This window comes from Saimiri boliviensis, chromosome 14 (genome assembly GCF_048565385.1).
Source record: "Saimiri boliviensis isolate mSaiBol1 chromosome 14, mSaiBol1.pri, whole genome shotgun sequence".
Taxonomy (NCBI): domain Eukaryota; kingdom Metazoa; phylum Chordata; class Mammalia; order Primates; family Cebidae; genus Saimiri; species Saimiri boliviensis.
The window spans coordinates 25,691,563-25,701,557 of record NC_133462.1 but is presented as its reverse complement, the minus strand read 5'-3'; the positions used below and the strand labels follow the sequence as shown (position 1 = coordinate 25,701,557).

At 43.7% G+C, this 9,995-nt stretch overlaps 1 non-coding gene across 1 annotated transcript; it reads right to left on the bottom strand.

The window, feature by feature from the left end:
- Window positions 1-1,180: 1,180 nt before the first annotated feature.
- On the bottom strand, window positions 1,181-1,299 carry LOC120362912 (5S ribosomal RNA). Its single transcript, XR_005578702.1, has one exon. It is a non-coding gene; the product is annotated as a 5S ribosomal RNA (ribosomal RNA).
- Window positions 1,300-9,995: the final 8,696 nt, after the last annotated feature.

Below are 9,995 nucleotides of genomic sequence, written 5' to 3'. Positions count from 1 at the left end.
CAGGTTTATTGCACGAATATATTGCACAAGGATGAGGTTCAGGCTTCTGGTATGCCTTGATATCACCCAACTAGTGAACGTTGTACCCAGTAGGTAATTTTCAGCCCTCACCCCTCCCACCCCGGCTTTTGGAGTCTCTAGAGTCTCTTACTTCTTCTGCGTGTCCGTGTGTACTCATTGATTTGTTCCTGCAGATAAGTGAGAACATGCAGTGTTTGATTTTCTGTTTCTGAGTTACTTCCCTTGGGATTTTATCTGAGTATTTTCAAGCCTGGTCTTTGGAAGTCATTAGCATAAAACTGTGTAATAACATTCTCTCTCTCTCTCTCTCTCTCTCTCTCTCTCTCTCTCTCTCTCTCTCTCTCTCTCTCCTGTGGGAGGGAGTTCTCCAACTTGTTGGTCTTTGTGAATGTCCTCATTCCGGAATGACTGTGTTCCTTCCTGCTCCTGTGTCCTGTGGAAGTGGACGGCCCCACATTTTTCCTTCAGGACCAAGAGACCTACTTCACGTTTTTTTTTTTTTTTTTTTTTTTTGGCAATCACTGAGCACTTTTTTAACCTTTTTCTGATGGGGAGTCAAACTGTTTAATTATTTGAGTAGGTCATACATTCACTTAGGTAAAATTTATTAGACAACGTTATTATGAAATTATAAAAAGTTATTCACATAACTTTCTTTCCCCCATTCTTTCTAACATATATCTAAGTCCTCCTCCCCAATACATGCATGGGTACTAGATTCTGGTGTATCCTTCCAGAGATTTTTTTTTTAATGATTTTCTAATTTTTAATTATTTTTTAATTTCAATACAAGTGGTTTTGGTCACATGGATGAATTGTACAGCGGTGAAGCCTGAGATTTTAGTGCACCCATCACCTGAGTAGTGTACACTGCATCCAATAGGTAGTTTTTATCCCTCACCCCCTCCCACCCATCCCCTTCTCCATTATGCCATTCCGTATCACTTTGCGTACCTATGGCTTAGCTCCCACTTACAAATGAGAACACACAGTATTTGGTTGTCCATTTCTGAGTTACTTCACTCAGAATAATGGCCTCCAGCTCCACATGAGTTGCTGCAAAAGACATTACTTTGTTCTTTTTAATGGCTCAGTAGTATTCCATGGTGTATATGTACCATAGTTTTTTTTTTTTTTAATAATTTTTTTTTTTTTAAAAAGGCTGCAGCACTCGGTGTTCCCAGGTGGTCTCCCATCCAAGTACTAACCACATCCGACCCTGCTTAGCTTCCGAGATCAGATGAGATCGGGCGCGTTCAGGGTGGTATGGCCGAAGACATGTTTTGTTTTGTTTTGTTTTTTATCCATTCATTAGTCTACGGGCACTTAACTTGCTTTCATACCTTTGCGATTATGAATTGGGCTGCGATAAACATATACGTGCATGGTCTACGGCCATACCACCCTGAACGCGCCCGATCTCGTCTGATCTCGGAAGCTAAGCAGGGTCGGGCCTGGTTAGTACTTGGATGGGAAACATATACGTGCATGTGCCATTTTGATATAATGACTTATTTTGGGGGGGGGGGCATAGATACCTGGTAGTGGGATTGCTGTATCAAATGGTAGATCTACTTTCAGTTATTTAAGAAATCTCCGTACTGTTTTTCATAGAGGTTGAACTAATTTACATTCCCCCCAGCAGTGTATGTCCCATGTACCACGTCCACTCCAACACTTACTGCTTTTCGACTTTTTAATAATGACCATTCTTGCAGGAGTAAGACAGTGTCTCATTGCGGTTTTAATTTGCATTTCCCTGATGATTAGTGATGTTGAGCGTTTTTTCACGTTTGTTGGTCATTTGTACATCTTCGTTTGAGAAACGTCCGTTCATGTCATTTGCCCACTTTTTGACGGAATTCTTTGTTTTTTTCTTGCTAATTCATTTGAACTCCTTGTAGATTCTAGATATTAGCCTCTCAGGGAACTTTTAATACACATATATAGAAAAGCAAGGTGCATTCTTTGCCCCACCTTTAATTCAAATGGCAGCATGTTCTATTATTTTCATGTTTACTTAAAATCGACATATTGAAGAACTTCTCATGTGGCTACATGGAGAGATGTCTCATTGGTTTTCATACAGCGCTAGAAGATTCCATTGCATGGATGTTCAAGTTTATTCAACCCCATCCCATTGGCAAACTCTTCGGTTGTTTCCAGGTGTTTGCTATTACAAACATTGCTACAGTAAATAACCTTGAACACGCTGACCAGTCTAGACAGCTCATCAACCAGCAGATCCTCCTGCATAATCTAAACAAGCACAAATTCCCTGTCCCTGTACAACAAATAGACTCCATCTTCTCTATGGAGCATCTGCTTCTCCCCATTCACAGAAACACCACCACAAAATACCTCAATGCTGGAAGTCTAAGCAACGTGGAGACCTATTGATTTTTATGCTCTCCAATGACTCCTGCAGATTAAAGAAAGAAAGATGATTTTCTCTCCATCTCTCCCAGTGCAATGTTATAAAATGTGTGTCTGGGAGAGCATGGCAAATTAGATGATGGGTTTTTTTCAATGTTGGTTGTCCTTTGAATTATTAGCAGCATGAATATAGGACAATATGCACATAATTAGCAAGCTTTCCGAATTTATTATATATGCTTATTCTTGTTCCTTTTAATTACCCAGCAGCCTAGTTGAAGGTAGTGTGGTGATTCAAATGATGGTTAAATGTGTCAGATGGTGACAAAATGCACTAACCTGCCAGTGTGAAGAGAAGCAAAGTCTAGAAATGCCATGGGATGGTTTTCATCCTATTAAATGCATAAAAGTTTCTTAATGTATTATTCATGTTATAACCATGGCACAAACAAAACATGATTTATTGAGTATTTTAATACAGCCTGCTAATGTTATGCAATAAAGTATATTTTAATATTTAATATAATCTGTGAATTTCAAACTTGTTTCAGGGAAGATCTTGTGGTTTTAAACTAAACTAAATACAGTAGGTGACAAATGAGGTCCCAAGAGCATCCCTAAAGGCTGATTGGGTCTGTTCAGAGTGACTAGAATTCAGAAGCTGGTTTTGGGCCACGTGCAGTGGCTCATGCCTGTAATCCTAGCACTGTGGGGGGCCGAGGCAGGTGGATTACCCGAGGTCAGGAGTTCGAGACCAGCCTGACCAACATAACAGAATCCTGTCTCTACTAAAATTACAAAATTAGCCAGGCGTGGTTGAATCATGCCTATAATACCAGCTATTCAGGAGAATGAGGCAGGAAAATTGCTTGAGCTTGGGAGGTGAAAGTTGCAGTGAGCCAAGATCATGCTGTTGCGCTCCAGCCTGGGCATCTCAAAAAAAAGAAAAAAAAAAAGCTTGGTCAGAAGCTGGTTTTGGTTTGGTGTTGAGATTGCTATGGAGTAGGGGGGTAATGTGGCTGGCCATTGCCATGTGAGCAGACGAGCTTCCTTAATCAGCTCACTTCTCAAGCAATGGCCACATTACCCCCATCCACAGCAATCTCAGCACCAAAACCAAAACCAGCTCGTGACCTTTTTATTATTGAGACACCCAGGCTGGAGTGCAATGACATGATCTCAGCTCACTGCAACTTCCACCTCCCAAGTCCTGAGTAGCTGGGATTATAGGCATGAGCCACCACGCCTGCCAGGGAAATGAAAGAATATTTGAGCCAAAAGGGACCTCAGAGAGGAACTTGCCTAATCCTGGCCTGCAGGATGAAGAAGGGAAGACACTTGTCCAAGGTGACATGATCATTTGCTTGCAGAACCCCTAACTCAAACCTAGGTGGACGCATCTAACAGCAAAGTTCAAAACAAAGAAGGCGCACATCTGAGCACACCTGGGTTGCTAAGACCCAGGCTGGGGACCACCACGGCCCCCTTCGCTCCACACTGGCTTGAGCTGGTCCTACTTTACCTGTTACTTTCCCCAGGAAAGAACCCACAGGCAGCCAAGAAGCTCAGTCTGAATCTCTCAGGGACCAGCTGCATTTTGTGGAAGCCAATAGGTATAATTTAGAAAACTGCCAACTATTATCCATCAGCTCTAGGAATGGGAGGCCAAGTTAACTCTCAAGTTAAACCTCCATTTAAGTCAAAGTTTACAACTTAGCCCAAGGCACGCGAAGAATCTTCTCCCCCAAGGACTATAGCTTGTATATCAACCAAAAATATATTTTAGGTTACAGGATGGAAAACTACTTCACATGTATACCTGTGCACACATTTCTGCACACCAATCAACAAAAGCAATGCATTCGTCCTGAATAATCACAAATAATTAAAAATATAGATTTTTCTCTGCATCTTCTGAGGCTAGAGCAGCGAGGATCTTCTGCAAAGTTAATCACCCATGTTAACCCTTGTGACTGCTTTGGAATGCATCAATCTCATTTCAGGCCCCTCCACAGGAGGGCAAGCTTCACGTGGACCTCGATATCTTTTTGGTTTGCCTACAAACACAATTTTGCAAATATTATTTTTATTGTTTGAATTAAGAAAACACTGGGTTTTCTTTAATAAGAAACAGAGTTGTGTTATAATATTAAATATGCTTTTACAAACTTCTTCGAGGATTTCTGTGTCACTTAACTTCAGAAAGAAAAAAAAAAAAGACATTCCCAGATGTGTTTGGTGGTAAACCAGCTTCCAAATGGTGAAGCGAAATAGCCTGAAATTAGGAAAGTTAAAAATGTAAAGTTTTAAATTAAAAACATTAATAAAGACACCACTGAGAAAATGAAAAGACAACCCACAGAATGGGAGAAAATATTTGCAAATCATGTATCTGACAGGGGACTCATATCCAGAATATATAAAGAATTTCTACAACTCAATAACGTTAATAAAAACACAAGCAATCCAATTTAAAAATGGAAGAAATATTTGTATACATATTTCTTCAAAGAAATTTAATGATAAACACACAGAAAGGTGCTCTATATAATTCTTCATCAGGGAAATAAAAAACAAAAGAGTCCACAATGAGAGTCCATTTCACATCCACTAGGATGGCTAAAATTAAAAAGACAGATCATAGCAAGTGTTGGTGAACATGTGAGGAAGGGAGAACCCTCATACACTGCCAGTAGAAATGAAAAATGGTATCACCACTTTGGATAACAGAAGATCCTCAAAAAGTTAAACGTTGATTTATCTTTAAATAAATATAGAGTGCCTCAAAAAGGGGATTGATGTGACTTAGCGATTCCACTCTGAGGTACGCACTCAAGAGAATTAATAACGTGCATCCACACAAAGACATGTATGCGAATATTCACAGCAGCATCATTTGTAGTCACCAAAAAGTAGAAAGAACTCAAATGCCCGTGAACTGATGAAAGGATGAATACACTATGTACATCCGTGCAATAGATTCAGCCATAGAAAGGAACAAAGCACGAATACGTATTACAACATAAATGAACTTCAAAAGCATTAAGTTAAGTGAAAGAAGGAAGATGCAATAGGCCACACAGTTTGTGATGCAATTTGTAGGAAATGTCCAGAAAAGGCAAATCCATAGAGACAGAAAGCAGATGAGTAGGAGAGGAGAGAACGATTGCTAATGGATATGGTGTTTCTTTCGGGAGTGATTACATGTTCTGGAATCAAATAGTGGTAAGAGAGGTGAAATCTTGGGATTATACTAAAAACTACTGAACTGTACACTTTGTAAGAGTGACTTTTGTGGCATATGAATTATAACTCAACAACAACAAAAAATTACCTTCAAAAGAAGGGGAAGAACAAAAAGGAGAATAAGAAAAAAAAAAGAAGAGCGAGGGAGAGAGAAAGGAAGAAAAAGAAGAGAAGAGGAAGCAGAAACAATGCTCCTGTTAGTTTGCATTTCAGAGGGAGGTGCTGACGCCAGCATGTTCCAGTGGGTCTTGCAGAGCTGGAGCCTGAGGCTTCATGCGCACACCCCACAAAAGCCAGCTTCCGCTGTAGAAGGAGGGTCAAGAGCTGCCCACTGGGTCTCTGCAGGGTCCTACAATGTTGGGTGACAAGCACTTCTCTGATCACCCGCTCCGGGCAGGGCCACTCCACTAGGGGACACCAGATGCCACCAGGACAGTGCGGCAACTCTCCAGCCCCTCTCCACACCCTGCCTGGATGAACGGGTTTTCTGCCAGGGGACTTTGCCCACCTCCTGTCTTCCCTTTTGTTTGCCCAAATTGCACTTTCTCCAGGAAGCCTTATTACCCCCATCTAACTTATATTTGCTTTAAAATTCCATGTTTTCCAATGCGCACTCCTGTAAGTATTTCTCAGAAAGGGGACCCCATGTCGGACTGCAAGATAAAATGCCCAGGAAAATCTGGTCTATCGGATAGACAACTGTGAGTACAAGTATGTTTATTTTCTGGAGAACTTAGGGACTCTAGATAACCTTGCAGGGTGCACTGCGACCTCCTGGGAAGGGCTGTGGCCGGCAGCATTCTCTCGATTCACTGGACCACAAAACTAGAGTTCTTGGATTAGGCAAATAAAAACACAAATACCACGGTGGCTCACGCCTGTAATCCCAGCACTTTGGGAGGCTGAGGTGGGTGGATCACGAGGTCAAGAGATCGAGACCATCCTGGTCAACATGGTGAAACCCCGTCTCTACTAAAAATACAAAAAATTAGCTGGGCATGGTGGCGCGTGCCTGTAATCACAGCTACTCGGGAGGCTGAGGCAGGAGAATTGCCTGAACCTAGGGGGCGGAGGTTGCGGTGAGCCAAGATCGCGCCATTGCACTCCAGCCTGGGTAACAAGAGCGAAACTCCGTCTCAAAAAAAACAACAACAAAAAACCACAAATACCATTCTGAATTTCAGATAAACAATATTTTATGTAAGTACCCCCCCCCCCAAATATCGCATGGATATATCTGAAATGGAAATTTCACTGGGTGTCTTGAATTTTAACTGGCAACCCTACTGAGAGGGCTTATCAATCACATCGACCCTGGGCATGATTTTGATAAGTCTGCAGTAGATCAGGAAACTGAATTTGTAAGAAAGGCCTCAAATAGGTGGGTATGATTGGTCTAAGGGTCATGAAATGGAAGAGCAGTGTGTGTGTGTGTGTGTGTGTGTGTGTGTGTGAATTGGGGGTGGGGGTGGCTGTTGTTTGGGGTGAAAGGCTTCCCAGAAATCCAGAGCTTTGATCCGTATCTTCCAGCTACTTAAAAATTATTGAAACCTCAGGTTCCTTTTTCAGTGCCTTATTCCACACAGACTCGTCTGCTAGGAGGCTGTTTGACAGCGCTTAACTGCGACCCACATTGTACATGCTCATAACAAAAAGACAAGTCCCCCATCTACCATGCTGTAACTTAGAAATGCGCAAGTTATACAACATCTGGAATCTACCCAAGGGGGAAGAAAATGTCATCTACAAATCTAGCATGCTGGAGGCAGAAAGCATGTGCTCAGAATCATTAAAATCACATTTCTCTTTACCACAATGCAGCTCCATCCCTGGCTGATGGCCAGATAAGTTTGTTGGCAGAGATCTGCTTTCGTGGTGCTGAGCAAAGGGGCCATACACCGCTCGGTTAATACGTGCCCCAGGTTTAATACCTAATCACCATCCTCAGATTGCCTCTCAGCACTCATTACCAGCACTCAGCAGTTGATGCCAAGGTGATGGGATTTAAGATTAGGACAGAAGAGTAGTCACTTTGGTTTTCAAGTGGGGGTCTCCTCGGAACATCATCGTTCAGCGAGGTTTGGGAGATGGCATTTCCACTTCCTACTGAAGCATCCTGTAAGAACCAGAAAAGCATGATACATTTAAAGATAAACTAAACTGGCCCCATCTGAGCAAGAGGGGCTCATTCTGCTTGGTCTTTGTTTCACACCCACGATGAGTTTAGCTGGTTGTTCATCTCTAGCACCCAGGCCTGAAACTTGCCTCTTGACAAGCACCCTGCAAGCCACAGTGATGCTGAATCTCAGAAGTGATGGACTACCTTGGAGAATCCCAGGGGCCATCCTGTGCTCCAGGGTTGTCCCAGGACTCCTTGGATGGATGTCATCCCTTCTGGTCCCCTCTAAAGACCTCTTCATCATGATGATGGTTATTGTGGGGAAACCAGGTGAGAAGGTTTCCCCTGTCTGCCTACCAGATTAGCTGCTTCCCAGAAGGCAGGTAGAAAGGGAAGGAGAGGGAGAAAAGCAAGAAGACAGGAGAGAAAGCTCTCAGGGAAATCAGGGAAACAGTGAAGAAAGGAAGACCGGCTGTACCGTATTACATAAGTGATCATTTAAAGTCATTATCAACTTACTGTGGATTCCAGATGGAGTTTCTGGAAGCTACAGTCTTATTTCCTCTTAGGAATTCATTCATGTAACAAATGTTCTATGTGCCAGGGTACTGTGCTCCGGGATGCAGATACACCCCTGAATGTAGCCATTTGCATTCTAATAAGGCAGAGCAAACAATAGGCAACTCACAGATAAGACAATTTCAAACAACCTTCATGCTGGAAGGAAATAGTGTGGTCCTGGGATAGAGAGCCAGGAGCAGGAAGAGGTGTTAGACAGTGAGCAATGGACAGAGAGGGGATTTGAGGAGGGACCTCGAGGGGAGAGCAGGGTGAGAGAAGGAGCCCCCTGTGTGTGGACTGGGAGCCAACTGGCTTGGGGGCGGACCAATGCCACAGAGGATCAATGCTGCTGGAGAGTGCTAAGCAAGGGCAGGCGCTGCCGGGCAGGAGCCTGAGGGTGTGCGGCCTTGTAGGTGCTGGTGAGGAGTTCGGATTGCATTAATTCAGGGCCATATGAAAAATGCCTCTGCGATCAGACAAATGGCCAACGTCTCTTGACAGGGAAACATTGACTGTGATGTGGGTTGCACAATAAGGCTTCCAACCCAGGAACTGTTTCTGAATGGCTATTGTGGCCCCAACACATGTCCCACCTCCAAGCTTCAACTTTAAGAAACATGCCCTCATGGAGGAGGGAAGGCTGGTCTAAGGTGTGTGCTACAGGAGAGGAAATTCACACCTTCAGTTGCGTAGGTGACAGCTTCCAAAGGACATTGGGAGTCTGACTGGCTGCCCCCCAAGGCCTTTGAGATGGGAAAAAGGGAGCCCCTTTCCACTGGAGTCACAATGATTGAACCAAATTCTGGTCCTCAGCTCAGGGTCCCTTGTTCCTGGTGAAATATTTAGCTATATGGCACCAGACCCCAAATATGTGTCTCTCCCAGGGCCAACCTTGGAGGCTGATAAAAACCAGAATACTCACCCAGCACGGTGGCTCATGCCTGTCACCCCAGCACTTTGGAAGCTAGAGGGAGGAGGATGACTTGAGCCCAAAAATTGGAAACCAGCCCGGACAACATAGTGAGACCCCGTCTCTACAAAAAGTTTTAAAAATTGGCTGGGCATGGTGACATGCAGCTGTAGTCCCAGCTACTTGAGAGGGTGAGGCAGGAGGATCGCTTACTTCTCAACCCAGGAGGTTGAGGCTGTACTGAGCTATTATGGCATCACTGCACTCCAGCCTGGGTGACAGGGTGAAACCCTGTCTCTAAAACAATAACAACAACAATGACAAAACAAAAAAATAAACCAAAATACCACTGTCTAATGACCAGTTGCTCCAGGGATAGCTGGGAAGCCATGTGGAGTGGTGGGGCTGACGGGCAGGGCCAAGGCACTACAGTCTCACACATTCTAGTCAGTCCCAAATGAGCAAGAGCCTGCTCTCAAGGGGAGTTCATGTCTCAGGGGATGTATGCTGTCTCTACTCAGGAGCAGTACTTAATAAATGCCTGCACATCCGTGTCACCCACTTCCTCTTCTGTCAGTACTGCAAGCACTGTCTCCAAGAAAATATGTTCTGATGGAGAAAACACTTAGGTGGAGTCAATGGCCCGGGACTGCCTGGCAGCTTCACTGAGTACTAGCTGGGTAACCTCAGACAAACCACTCAGCCCCTCTGAGTCTCATTTTCCCCAGCTATACAGTGGGTGTAGCAATGTGTACCTCCCAG